Source organism: Bemisia tabaci, chromosome 1, assembly GCF_918797505.1.
Source record: "Bemisia tabaci chromosome 1, PGI_BMITA_v3".
Classification (NCBI taxonomy): domain Eukaryota; kingdom Metazoa; phylum Arthropoda; class Insecta; order Hemiptera; family Aleyrodidae; genus Bemisia; species Bemisia tabaci.
In genome coordinates, this window is record NC_092793.1 from 32,154,321 (window position 1) to 32,168,257 (window position 13,937).

The window sequence follows — 13,937 nt, forward strand, 5'->3', positions numbered from 1 at the left end:
AACTTTAACTGTCACTGTCTCCAGGATAAGCATGACGAGTTGCAAGGTTTAAGTGTTCCAATAATTGATTCCCTGTGAAATGAGATCCTGGGAATTTACCATAAGGATCCGTGATCAGGTTGAATCTTATTAGAGCTCTTGTTTTACATTCATTTTTATGAATTGGTCCGATTTCTGACAACCCTAAAGCCCTCTCTGATTTTTCCACATGTGCATTGCCTTGTTTTGTTCAACTGCTACTGCGTGCATGTATTGATTCGTACGCACAAGCAGCTCCGATAAATTACAGTTGTCGAACTGCATCCATCAGCGTAATGAATAACTCACTTCTTGTGTGAGGATTCGCTCTGATGCTAGCTATTTTGCAACTGTACTGAAATTTTTGTAACAGAGGCTTCAGGCGGCGAAGATCAGTTGTCGAGTTTAGATCAAGGCTGTATTTGGTTTTATAGAAGTCCAATTAATTAATTTGGGTCGACACTTGATTTAAATATTGATAACTTCTCGCCTGCCTCTCTGTGGTTTTACTGTGACTGAGACTGAAGAGCGAGAGATGAACTCCGCCTGGAACCAAGGTAAAAGGTAATAGCGGTGAGTATCGGTAAAAGGTAAACTCATTTTTCCATTCAATTAGTCATAATTATTCAAGATCTGCTGAAGCTATCAAGGATATGAGCTATTGTGAAATGAGAGTAAGAAGAGTTCTTGAGGGGGTGGGTATGAATCAGCGTACGGATGGCTCAAATTCTTTTATCGATAATTAGTACTGAGGTTACGAAATACATGTCTTGCCGAAAGAATCAACTTAAATTTATGGCAACGTGCAATCTTGCTACAACCTATAGGCAGTCCCTTTAGTTTCACGAACTTTTTCTGCCCTGGAACAAGGTGTCCTTTTTTTAGTTCGAATTATTTTGCAATTCCTGAGAGAGTCCGCCTCCAATGTGTGAACGAAGAAGAGATAAATAGATTCATTTTCCCCCTCACCGATCTGATTCAAACGGAAAGGTTATTTTAAGTTATATCCAAACAAGCTGCTTGAGAACAGTGGAGAGAGTTGACAATCATCGGGTATTAAGGTCGCACCTATTCTTACATATGAACCAAGTATCAAAAACTTAAAGTAGGAAATGAGACAATCAGAATGCGTCGATACCCTCTGAAAGTTGAGCATCTGTGGTGTTAGTTCATCAAAAGTGTCTGAAAGCTGTTCAGTTGCTGTAACCCAAGGTGAGGTAAGTGAATTTCTCTTAACTTCTCAGCATTGGTAAAGTGATGAAATATAACTCATTAAGGAAGTGATCAAATCTAATAAATAAATTATTAATAATTTTTCAAGCTCAGAGATTCCCTTGTATTATGTAATAGTCATTCTGCCTGTGAGTGTGGTGTAATCTGTTTCAGTGCTCTCAAGACATTCTTTTTGTAACTGAGGAATATCTCCCACGTTCCCTAACGTAAAAGCTGAGTTGAATTTTTAACATCCTAAGAATCTGTTGATTCGTATTGTCAGATTTTTCAATCATTCAAACTTATTTGAAATTCTACCGAAGTCTCTAATATCATTGACAGTTTCAAAGTTCTCGTTCGTATTCTGATGAAACCCTCTCGGCTATTGTTATGGAACATGTTAGGAAAGTTGCGTGTACTAGAACGTCACTAAGTTTTTTCGGTGAATCCACAGCATTTGGGCAAAGCTCTCTGGTTTCGACCGATGTATCTCAAATTCAAACAAGTATGTGAAGCGTCTGGAAAATATCTTAGCCGATCTATGAACAGAGTTTCCAATTTGCTACCGATCTTCATCTATGCGATTGGAATCCGTACTTGCGATCTAGCTCTGAAATTTCAAGGATGTCTTTCAGTACGAACATCCTCTTATGATTTGTCTGCTGAATGGAGTAAAGATTTTTCCGAAACTATTTATTTAATTGATTGAATTTTGGGAGCCAACGGTCGTTCTCACATAGCATTGCGCCGGAAGCGACCCCTATTTTGATACGACTGTGATTCTAAGTTATGATTTACCGATGAGTACTACATTCTTGATCTAGTTTCCCTATCTGGATGTTCCACTAAGGAGAGCCGAATGGGTATTTTGAAATGAGCGATTTTGCGGTTCCCCAAGATTCGCACCCATCTATTTAGTGTCAAACCCAGGTCATTGCCAGTTGACGAGTTCTTACTTTGCTGAAACATCCAATTTTATCTCTGTCCCCGTTGTAACTTATTTGCATATGCCGTCACGCATCTTGGTATCACTTTACCTCTGCTGAGAACATGTGTTTTCTTCTTGTGCGTTTTTAGAGATTCTGTCTGGCTCAGGGACGAAGTTCGAAGTAATTGTGTGTGTGTTCACGCTAACTGGAATGGTCTTGTCGCCGTAACAGCGAACACATTTTCCGGCTTGATTTTTAGTAGAAATGATAACCACTCTAATTTTTTTGCATTAATCTTCAGAGGGTGACGTATTATAACGCTTCCTTGCGATTTATTGCTGTCCTTCTCAAATAATGAAATGATAATTCCGACAATGTGCTGTCTGTTACGCGGTAAAATCCAGCGTAACAGACTAGCACATTTTCGGCCATTTATGTATTGGAATTGACAAGTAATGTGAAAAATCTTTGAAAAGCGTTTTAATTCGTAACCCTGTGTAGATAAGTGCCGAACAATTCTAGTGATAATCATTATCGCTAAAAATATGACCGAAAAATGTGTTGTCTGTTACGGCGACTAAACCATTCCAGTTATCGTGAAACCACCCTTATCAGTAACTACGCCGTTCTCCGATTCTAGGGTAAATCAAATCTCTTTTCACTTGAGCCCCATTTGGACCGCGCTAAGCTGAAAGAAACCAAACCACGTCAGCTATTTGCAAACTTAACCAGGCAATGTAATCTTTTACTTGATTACGGTCATGCAGATGTGTGTGCAAACAGTGAATTTTCTGCGTATCACGTAGCAATTTTTCATTAGAATCCTCCCAAACATCCTCTTGTAAAGAATTAAATTGCTCAGTCTAATCTGACAGTGCTGATGTGGCCTTGGTTTCTCTCTGCTTAACGCGGTCCACTTAACCTTGAGTCTCTGGGACCGTGTTGAACGCAAAGGAACTTAGCCCCTTAACTGTTACCTAATTCCATTGGCGAGATTGATTAGTTATACGAGAGCTGTTTTGCGGATATTCATAGTACGTAGCCAACTACTTTAAAGTTTTCCAAGAAATTCACAAACGTTCTCTCGTAAACATTTAATCTGCCCAGTTAAATTTGGCAATATGATGTAGTATGGCTCTTCTGTTGATCGCGGTCTCATCAGACTTTGGGCCTCTTGAACACGAGACGTACTCCTTTTGAAACATGACTGCCAGGGTTACCCCATGTGCCACTGCTTTCAGGAACCTGATCCTTAATGTATGTCAGCACAGTTACGGAGTGAAATGACGTCAATTTTGTGTAGATTCCCTGGTATTTGTACTTTCACGATAACTGATTAAGAACTGTTGCCGTAACAAAGAACACATTTCTCAGACCTTTTTCTAGATCACTCCAATTTTTTTTCCGAGGGTTATACCCTTGAATGCTTCCTAACGATTTATTGTTCTACTTCTCAATTAATGGAGATGTGCTGTCTTGTTACGTGGTTGAGTCAGCGGTACTGACACATCTGCCATTAAACTTTTACTGCTGATAAGTAGAGCGGTGAATCTTTGAAAAGCTTCTGACACGTATCTCTGGAAATAAGTGCGAGTGACTTCATTACTACTGAAATGATTACTGAGAAATGTGTAGTTTGTTACAGCGGCAGAACTTAAACAGTTACTGTGTAACTAATACCCACATTCGTACCTGTTAACGTACGTCATTTGTTGACTTTACATTGTAACAGACATGCGCCTCGACACTTGCCAATGACTGAATTTAGGGAATCCTCAGTTGACATTTCACTCCCTGTCAGTGATGCCACATGTTATGCTACAACTTCTTGCCTGATACATTACGATTGTTCATGGTTCTGAAGTGCAAGGTCATGGCTGATTTCGTACCTCTGTCACACAGAATCATCTGAGGTCAATCTCCCGTCAGTTTCCTTCCTATTACCACCTCACATTGCATCCATGGACGAGGTCTGCGACTATATGCAATTTTCCAATACCACGGTTAGTGGCCGTATGTTATCGTTCATGGACACTCCTATCATGGGGAGAGCACCAACGTCGCAGAAATGCTCATTGAGACTTCGGCCATTGCTGCAATACTTTCTTGAGAGAAAATCACGACGACCGTGACCATAACATTTTCATTGATACAGTTTAGTTGAATTATTCTCGAGACACTACCATTTTCGGTACCTAACGTAATTAACCCGCTCCTGAGCGTTTGCTCGGAAAAGATTAAAAGTACCCTAGTGACGTTGCGAAAGAATTCTATCCCTTGATTGAAAGAAGCTGTTACAGGGTTGACCTCATGCTTAAAATGACTGTGTCAAGGAGGCGACTGAGCCACATCAGCTATTGCCAAAATTTAAGGAAGGGCAACTTACTTTACTAATTGCCCCCTTGGGTAAGTATGTTGTGAGTTCCTTCGAAAATCTTGCGGAATTTGAGGGAAATTCTCTGAATCACACAAAATCTGCATAACTGCTGACACGTATTTAATTGAGTAGCCCAATCGAATTTCGCAACAGTCGATTTAACTTGATCCCTTCAGTTCAACGCTGTCACTCTATCACCCCTCCAGAACCGTGTCTAGTAGGAAGAGTCTGGTCCTATCAGCTGTTGCAAAATTTAATTTAGCCATCCAATCATTTACAATAGAACCTCAGTCGTGCAGATTTGTGTATTTTCAGGATTTGCATAGTGCAGATATTTCACCGAAACTAGATAGCGTAGAGAGCTGTAAGTGCATGCTAGAATGAACCTCGAAACCCATTAAAGCATGTGTTAACTATGACTCCTGTGGAAATACCTACTCTTACTGCTCTATTCGCATTCACGGCAGAACAGCGATCTAATCTGCATCCGCTCGACTCTTTCCACGTCTAAAATTGAATTTGGTAAATAGACGATGTGGCTCAATTCCTTTCTGCCTAACGAGACCCCTTTATCTCAAAGCGCAATTCCACTGCTGCCGTGCTAAGGACGAACGCCGTATGAACATTCGAGAGTTGCCAAATTCCTCTCGATCAAACTTTCATTTTTGACGACATTCATGCACATTTTTCTTTGAAATTTTTCAGAAACCTTAGATTAAATTGCGTACAAATTTGTCTGGCAGTTCTAGGAAAAAGTATTCACTATTTCCCGAGTAAATTCAGTTTTTATCGAAGGAAACTTGGCAACGTCTGAGGGTTCATACGGCGTTCTTCCTTAGTACGACAGACTGGGCGTTCGGTAGCTTCCAACGGAAATCGCGCCTTCACCCGTCGTTCATAAAGCATGTGTATTACAGACCTGTCTTTGCTGATGACCTTTTAGGATAATTAGGAACACGGCCTGTCTCTTATCAGAAATATTTGAGGTTATTTTGCATGCTGTCGAGGGCCCAGAAGTCCATTTCACACTAACGAACGTTTCATCCGACCCAATAGAACGAAGAGTTGGATGGAAAGATAAATGCCAATAAATTTGATATACTCCGTTCACCTATCCATCGACTTGCCGCCTGTCAATTGGATGAAAGATTTAATGTTAGGCTACTTTAAGAGTACATTCAAATTGTCATATCTGTGCTAAGTTTGTCAGTGTGAGTTGGGCTTTAAGAGCAGCCGACCTATGATCTCTCACGAAAGTTAACTTCCTGCCACCATTGCCATCTTTCGTTTTGAGAAACTTTGGAAGCACGTAGTAAACATGCTTTTTTGATAAAATTTCCTCTGTTGGTCCTCCTCAGTACCATGGTTCGCACTATTTTTAATTGCTATTCTTGTAGGGAGATCGGCTGCCCTTCAGGGCTGAAGAGGTCCGTGCCCTTCCCAGTAGTCAGTAATTCCCACAGCAAATTCTAAATTTAGAGTTACCATGGATCAACTGTTTATATTTTTATGAAGATAATGGTGGACAGATGGCGCGCCGTTTTCGGTAATGGTTCGATTCCCCCCCTCCTCCCTGTACTTATTTTCTGTGACGAGCCTTTTAGGAGGACTTAATTTTTGAGGACATTTGAGATCTGAAATGCAACGATTTTGGCTCTAACACCTGCACCGAAAGCAACGTTGCCAACCCGCTTCCGGAGTTGCTATGTCGGATTGAGAGACTGCAGTTGGGCAACGTCGCCTTAATGTCATTTTCGAAATTGCAGGAATCGCTCGATCCCTCATAGGTATGTATGGTGATACAGTTCGATTAATCGATATACCAATCGACTAAAACGAAAACATGTTCAGAAAGAATTTGACTGAATTTTGCAATTCGGAACTATAAATTCTGGCTCATCTGAAAAAACACTTTCGTGCACAAGGAAACTAATGGCACATACGTTGTTTTTGAAACGGGCCAGAATTTATAGTTCCAAATTGCAAAATGCAGTCCAATTATTCTGCGCACTTCAAGGGTGGCCGTTAATTTCAGAGCTAATATTGTCAGTAGAGGTTGAAAATAATCTAACGGAGGAGAGGGGGCAAGAAATCCCCTCCTCCCATCTATTCTCATTTCTGAGAGGGGTTCATTTTTGCAACCAAAATTGACAATTTAATTGTTAGCCTAGGTACTTAGTGCAATGGAGGTAACACTAAGTGTGACTGTGCTTCCGACTACCTAGTCATTTAAGCTCCCCTCCCATGTGTACCACCATCAAATTTCGGTAAGGGGCCGATGCCGACCTGCAGCGAAGCATTTCTTCTACTTTTTCCCTCCAACTTGTGATGAAAAAAGCGTTAAAAATTAAAAGAGATCGTGTCAGAAATTAAGATGACCGTACGCCACTATCCCAGTCTTTTTTGGCATAGAAAACTGACGATACTTGCCATTTCCTTGAAGTAATTATACATATATACCTATCTACCTCCAATTTTTGCCGAACAGTTTTTTTCGCTTTAATTTCCTTCATTATTCGGTGGGTGTTATCTACGACTAAAGAATGAGTGGAAAAATGATCAATTTTAGGGTGGGAGGAGGGGGGAAACAGACGTTTGATAACTCCCACCGGATTTCCTCCCTCTAAGACTGGCAATGTCACATCCGCGGCATTTGCATTCACCTCAATTTACTTTTTCATTGAGAAACAAACGATTCAGCATCAATTTGAGGTACCTACTTAGCTCTAAATTTTCAATGGCATCCCGATAGGGCTGTCTTTAGCAAGATTGGCACTATTGTTAACATTCTACTTGTATAGCGATCGAAGGTTTTACCGAGGACGAATTCTCGAAAGGAAAGTTTAGGGCGGCATCTCCCCCTCCCCTTGAAATTGAAGGGCCAGAAAGAACGTTATATTAAACCTTCAGTCGATCTCCAAGTGTCATCCGTCGATTTTCAATACTTACGCATCCAAGGTACGTATTAAACAGGTTTTGGTCAGTCTATCATGTGTTTTAATAGAGCAAGAGAAAACATTACCTACGCGGAAAGCAGAGTCTAATGAGGCGTTTCGCCTGCGCGGCACTTGCTCCGCTGCACATAAGCCAAAGTTAGAGCGCCTTCATCAAATCTGCTTATGCAACCTAGACATCCGTAGAGTAGATAGTTGCTGCTGGCTGCTGCAAGGCGTTACCAAGCTGCGTCCGTCATGCACCCGATGAATCCTGATCATCAGGCAGCAGCGGGGCGTTTAATGCAACACCCTGGATGGTCAATCTCCAGATTGTGCTATAGTTTGAGAAAAGGAACTGTTATCTTTGGCTCGTTTGAAACAACATATGATATGTCCTTAATTACATCATGTTTATACCCATATCGATGGTGAAACCCCGAAACCACGTATCTCAGTTTGCAACGTTGCTGACCTCCAGTCATACTTCGAGGTTTCAATTGAAAAGTATACTCAACGCCAGTTTAAAAAACAAAAAACTTCTAACATTTTTGTCTGAGGACGAAGTAAATTCTGAAAAAGTTTCAAGGAATATAGAGTTTATCTGTTCTCCTCACAGCAAGTATAACAGAAACGTAGATTTTTTAACACCGCAAACGAGATGCATGGTTTTGGAGTTCTACCTATGGAACCTATGGCTATGGGTTGGATACCTATGTGTTCTTCAATGGGTGAACCAGAATGGATGAGGGATTTTTATTGTGAATTTCTTACCTATCAATTCACAATTTGACTACATTATGCAATTTGCAATTATGAATTCTAGCCCAGTTCAAAAACAACGTATGTGCCATTAGTTCCCCTATGCACATAAGTGTTTTTTTTCAGATGAGCCAGAATTTATATAGGTCTAAATTGCAAAATGCAGTCCAATTAAGTAGACCGCGACGAGCAGGAAGGATGCAATCCGCATTATTATTAGTCATTGCCACAGTCTGGCAATTTCATTTTTAATGAAAATGATTGTGCGGATTTTTGTGCAAATTTTAGTGAATTTTCTACATCGAAGTAAATAAAAAAAAATTCCAAGAAATCTGCACAAACGTTTTCTTGTCGAAAATTAAAATTGTCCGATTAAATTTGGCAATAGCTGGTATGGCTTGACTCCTTTCTGGGGTCCAATTGGACTGCATTTTGCAATTTGGAACTATAAATTCTGATTCTTCTGGAGAAACACTTATGTACATAGGGAAACAAATGACACGCACGTTGTTTTTGAACCGGGCTATAATTCATAATTCCAAATTGCAAAACGTAGTCTAATTATTGCTCAAAAAGCGACAGATGATACCTCAACCAATGGTTGAAACTTGAAACTAAAATCCTATAAATTGGCTCGCCCTTCCGCGGGTGATAACGTATCTGGGAAAAGTCAAGATTGAAAAGGTCTTGGAATACTCCATAGAGTAAAGTGAGTACCTACTACCCAGCACTGTCATTTCATCCAATAACAGAGCCGTATTTAGAGGGGAAAGTCGGCAATCACATAAGTCGGTTTGTAACTTCGCAGACTTCCTGTCATAGGTACTTTATTTTTTAAACGGAAAACCACTCAACGGCTATTCTTTAAAACTGCCGTGATTTTTCTTCTCTGAGCGAAAAAAATTCTGCCGAAAATTCGTGGTCAATTTGTCCTCCTTTAAAAAATAACATAGAGGCGGAGATTTTCCGAAACCGCAAACGAAATTATGCGATTGCGGACTTGCGCCGTCGAAATGCTGAAAATTCAAAGTTCATTCGGAAATTGATAATCGTCAACATTTTCGAGAAATATTTAAATTGATAATTATTAATGATAAGAAGAGGCAGGTTTCAGATCAACGAGAATTTGCTAGAGGCAAATTTAACACGTGAAACAGCGTCTAATGAAGCGACTCGCGCTGCTAGCTGAGCGCGTGAGCCAAGTCAAAACGCCTTCAAAAATCTGCCTGTGCAACACAGACATCCGTAGAGTAGGAATAGTTGCTGCTACAAGGCGTTGTCATTGAAGCTGCATCCGTCACGCGCCCGTTGCTGAATTTTCGCCTCATCTCATCCCCTTCTTCGGTGTATTGAGCCCTGAAACCCACGAGATGGCTTCCTATAGGACTTTTGTGAATGATCTTGTTTGACATTGACAACAAGTATTGGGAATTCTCGATGTGCACTGTTTTTTCCTAAATGACCATGAGAATAGGCAAGAGATTATCGAGGCACCGACCGAAACGGACCCATAAGAGGAAGGGAAGGGGGCCAAATTTTTCGATCTCTCACATGATCTAACGCCCCCCCCCCCCCCCCCCTTGTAAGGTAGATTGTTTCCTGCCGTATTCATGACTTCGATGACTTCAAAAAATGTTGCACGGTACTTCCGTTTTCGAGACAAATGAAGCAAGTACCTATTTTTATACATTTTTACGAATTATTTTCTTGAGTATATTTTCTCTGACGGAAGAGTTTTAGTTAGGAGGCTTCACAAGATTGAGTTTTGAAACCGCGTACCCAGCTTACGCGTGGCCGGAAAGAACCTCGTCACCTGCTGATAGGCTCCAAGCACCCGGACCAAATAATTTAGAAAAATCTTTAAGGTCGAAGTGTGAAAACATATGTATCTTGATTACCTACGCTGTTTCTAAATTTCCGATACACACATTTTTCAAGCGAATGCGTACATTTCTACGTATCATTGTGTGAACGATACCGAGAATACATACCTGACAAAGCAAATAAATGTTACACGAATTTTTCGATTTTTTTTTTTTTTTTTTTTTTTTTTTTTTTTTTTTTTTTTTTTAATGGTGCTTGATTTCTCTAAACAAGTACAATAAGAATGGAAAATTTGCAATGACCCTACCTCCGCAATTTTTTTTATTTTTATTTTCATTTTTAATGCCTGATTACCTTCGTAATTTTTTGTTTCCTATATGCCTAAGATGGGCAATGGGCAGTTGGTTTTAAACCTTTGAGTGCCTAGCTCAAAAAATCAATATTCGGGCCGTTAATTATTTAGTAAATTTTAAAAATGATAAGGTTATAAGGGGAGTAGGTATGTTTTATTTTCAGATACCTAACCTGATTCCAATTGGTTTGTACATGTACTGCTCGACGTATTTCATTTGCTCTTTTCAGCAAAGGTAATATTTGAGGTAGGTGATATTAAGTATGCGCTTGTTTGGTCCGTATGACGAATTTCATCCCCATTGCACGATTGCATGCTTTTATTACACTTACAGTATTGTCACCTGCTCACGTGCCTCCATCGTTATGTGCCACTGAAATAATGGAAAAACACTATAGGTATCAAAGGATCTTAATTTTTATTTTCCTCTTAACTTTTTATCTTAATTTTTTTTCATCCTTGTATGTTTCAGGAGTGCTCGAAGGACAAGCCTCATTCAGAATCTGTTCAGCGTTAACTTAAAAGCAGTAAAAGATTCAGAGATGGAAAAAGTCTGGCAGTTTTTTTTTTTTTTTTTTTTTTTTTTTTTTTTTTTTTTTTTTGGGGGGACATGCGTCTCGAAACATGAAAATGCTGTTCCAACCTTTTTGCCCTGAGAGACTGATATGTAGATGCATCGCATTATAAAAGAAAATAAAGGGGACGCCTTGACTCCTTGAACAAAACTATTGTTAATAATTGACCAAAGTTGTTTTTAAATCTCCTACACTATGATACTTCGGAAGTTACGTACTTTTTATTCAACTTTCACTTATTGTGGCAATTTACCTATCTGTGATAATTATTGTGATTTCTACCATTACTGTATTTATTTCTTAGTTCTAGATTTACTATTTTTTATAACAAATAAAAATAAAAAATAAAAAAATATATATTTTCCATTTAAAAAATTAACAACTAGTGTTTTGTGTTTACGCGTACAGCGACAGCCTACCTAAATATGTATTTATTTCCTCAAATAGCTCCACTAGTGAGCTATTGAAAGCAGGATTTACCTACTTGCCACTCAGGGGCGGACTGGCCATGGGGGCGGGGAGGCGATCGCCCCCTAACAATTTGCCGCGGAGGTGCCGAAGGGGCCCCCGCGGCGAATTTTTTTCAAGTCATCGTTTTTTTCCCGTAATGTTGTAATTTTCTTATCCTTTTCAATCACTAAAAGGCTCCGAATTCCTTGAAAATTTGTCTCTAAGAGACATGGAAGGTCGCCAAAAACATTTGTGATAAAGGGACCCCGATGAATCCTGAGAATGGGTTATTTTGAAGTTCAAGTACTGTAGAATCAAACTCCAATAATGCCTACGTGTTTTAAAAGTGTGAAATTTTCAAAATATACCGGGGGAGGGCCCCCGGACCTTCTTAGAGGGGCCCCCGAACGACGGGAGGGGCCCTTACATTTAGGTCTCCTCCTATAACTTTTCGACTACCAATCCGCCCCTGTGTGCCGCTACTGCAGTTTTGACCGTTAAGCCGTAGTTTAAGGGCGCTAGAGCCAGGATTGTATTTCGCAAACACATAATTTTTGCAGAATAATTAAAAATTAAGAAGCAGGAGTAATTAAACTAAATAATAAACGGAACTCAAATCTACAGTACAATGCAAAACAATTTGGGACATCTTGTCATGTAAATACAGAAGATTCGCAAACGCCTTCAATTGAAGCGTGATACCTCACGCGTTCCGGGGAGTTCAAATAGTTGTATCCCTGCGCCCTTGCAAGGCGATGGAAGCTTAATATCGAAGTAGCGTCCCCGTTTGGTTATTCAGCTTTCCTGTGCCGCTATTGCAGTTTCCACCGTTAAGACCGTAGTTTCAGGGCGCGAAAGCCAGGATTGTAATTCGCAAAAAGAAAATTTTACCAGAATAATTAAAAATTAAGAAGCAGGAGAAATTTAACTAAATAATAAAAGGTACTTAAACCTACAATATAATGCAAAATAATTTAGAAAATCTCGTCATGTAAATACAGAAGATTCGAAAACGCCTTCAAATGAAGCTTCATACCTCACGCGTTCCGGAGAGTTCAAATAGTTGTATCCGTGCGCCTTAGCAAGGCGATGGAAGCTTAATATCGAAGTAGCGTCCCCGGGTTGTTTTTCGGCTTTCCTGTGCCGCTACTGCAGTTTCGACCGTTAAGGCCGGAGTTTAAGGGCGCTAGAGCCAGGATTGTATTTCGCAAAAAGAAAATTTTACCAGAATAATTAAAAATTAAGAAGCAGGAGAAATTTAACTAAATAATAAAAGGTACTTAAACCTACAATATAATGCAAAACAATTTAGAAAATCTCGTCATGTAAATACAGAAGATTCGAAAACGCCTTCAAATGAAGCTTCATACCTCACGCGTTCCGGAGAGTTCAAATAGTTGTATCCGTGCGCCTTAGCAAGGCGATAGAAGTTTAATATTGAAGCAGCGCTCCCGCTTGGTTTTTTGGCTTTCCTGTGCCGCTACTTCAGTTTTGACCGTTTTGACCAGTTTTGACCGCCAGGGGCGGACTGGCCATGGGGGCGGGGAGGCGATCGCCCCCTAACAATTTGGCGTTTTTTTCCCGTAATGTTGTAATTTTCTCATCCTTTTCAATCACTAAAAGGCCCCGAATTCCTTGAAAATTTGTCTCTAAGATACATGGAAGGTCGCCAAAAGCATTTGTGATGAAGGACCCCCGATGAATCCTGAGAATGGGTTATTTGGAAGTTCAAGTACTGCAGAATCCAACTCCAATAATGCCTACGTGTTTCAAAAGTGCGAAATTTTCAAAATTTACCGGGGGAGGGTTCCCGGACCTTCTTAGAGGGGCCCCTGAACGACAGGAGGGGCCCCTGAACGACAGGAGGGGCCCCTTAACGACAGGAGGGGCCCTTACATTTAGGTCTCCTCCTAACTTTTCGACTACCAGTCCGCCCCTGTTGCCACCCATGGGCCGCCTGTATTTTTCCGCCCCCTTCTCATTTGTCAAGTGAACGTGCTAATGCGGGAGGGGTGTATGAGACGCGTTTACTCGTGTTGGGCACATTTTTTGTGAAAGCCGTGTCAAAACTAACAAAAGTTCACGGGACTTTACGCGAAAATTAAGTTCCGTAAACCCATCCCTGTTTGGACAAGGCCTTCCATTTATAACAAACGGACGCAAAAATTATATGAAAGAACAAACCCAAATGTGGTTTGAAATTTTTAACTTCCGCTGCGCCGACCGCATTATGTTTGGCGCAATGCGTGAAGTATTCATGTAGTCTTGTAGGCGCTATGCGTTTCACGCCGCGCCGACAGCTGCTCACCGCACTGTTTGACGCAATGCGTGAAGTATTCATTCAGTCTTGTAGGCGCTATGCGTTTCATGCCGACCGCCACGCTCAGGGCTGAGGGCTTCTCCTTTTCATATCAGTCCTCGTCATCATTGCTCTTAAGCCGCTCCGCTCACGGTCAAATTGCGTGTTTGGTTTTTCTCTTAACTAAACTAATTAAAGATGCTGTC

At 40.5% G+C, this 13,937-nt stretch overlaps 1 protein-coding gene and 1 long non-coding RNA gene across 8 annotated transcripts in view; one reads left to right on the forward strand and one right to left on the reverse strand.

Moving 5' to 3' along the window:
- The window catches only part of LOC109037149 (uncharacterized), a 549,607-nt gene that overhangs the window by 10,653 nt on the left and 525,017 nt on the right, over nucleotides 1-13,937 (forward strand). The gene's annotated exons all lie outside the window — the stretch shown is intronic.
- Nucleotides 702-10,873, reverse strand: LOC140224521 (uncharacterized). Its single transcript, XR_011899793.1, has 2 exons — nucleotides 1,967-10,873; nucleotides 702-1,485 (listed from the first exon to the last, which is right to left on the reverse strand). It is a non-coding gene; the product is annotated as an uncharacterized lncRNA (long non-coding RNA).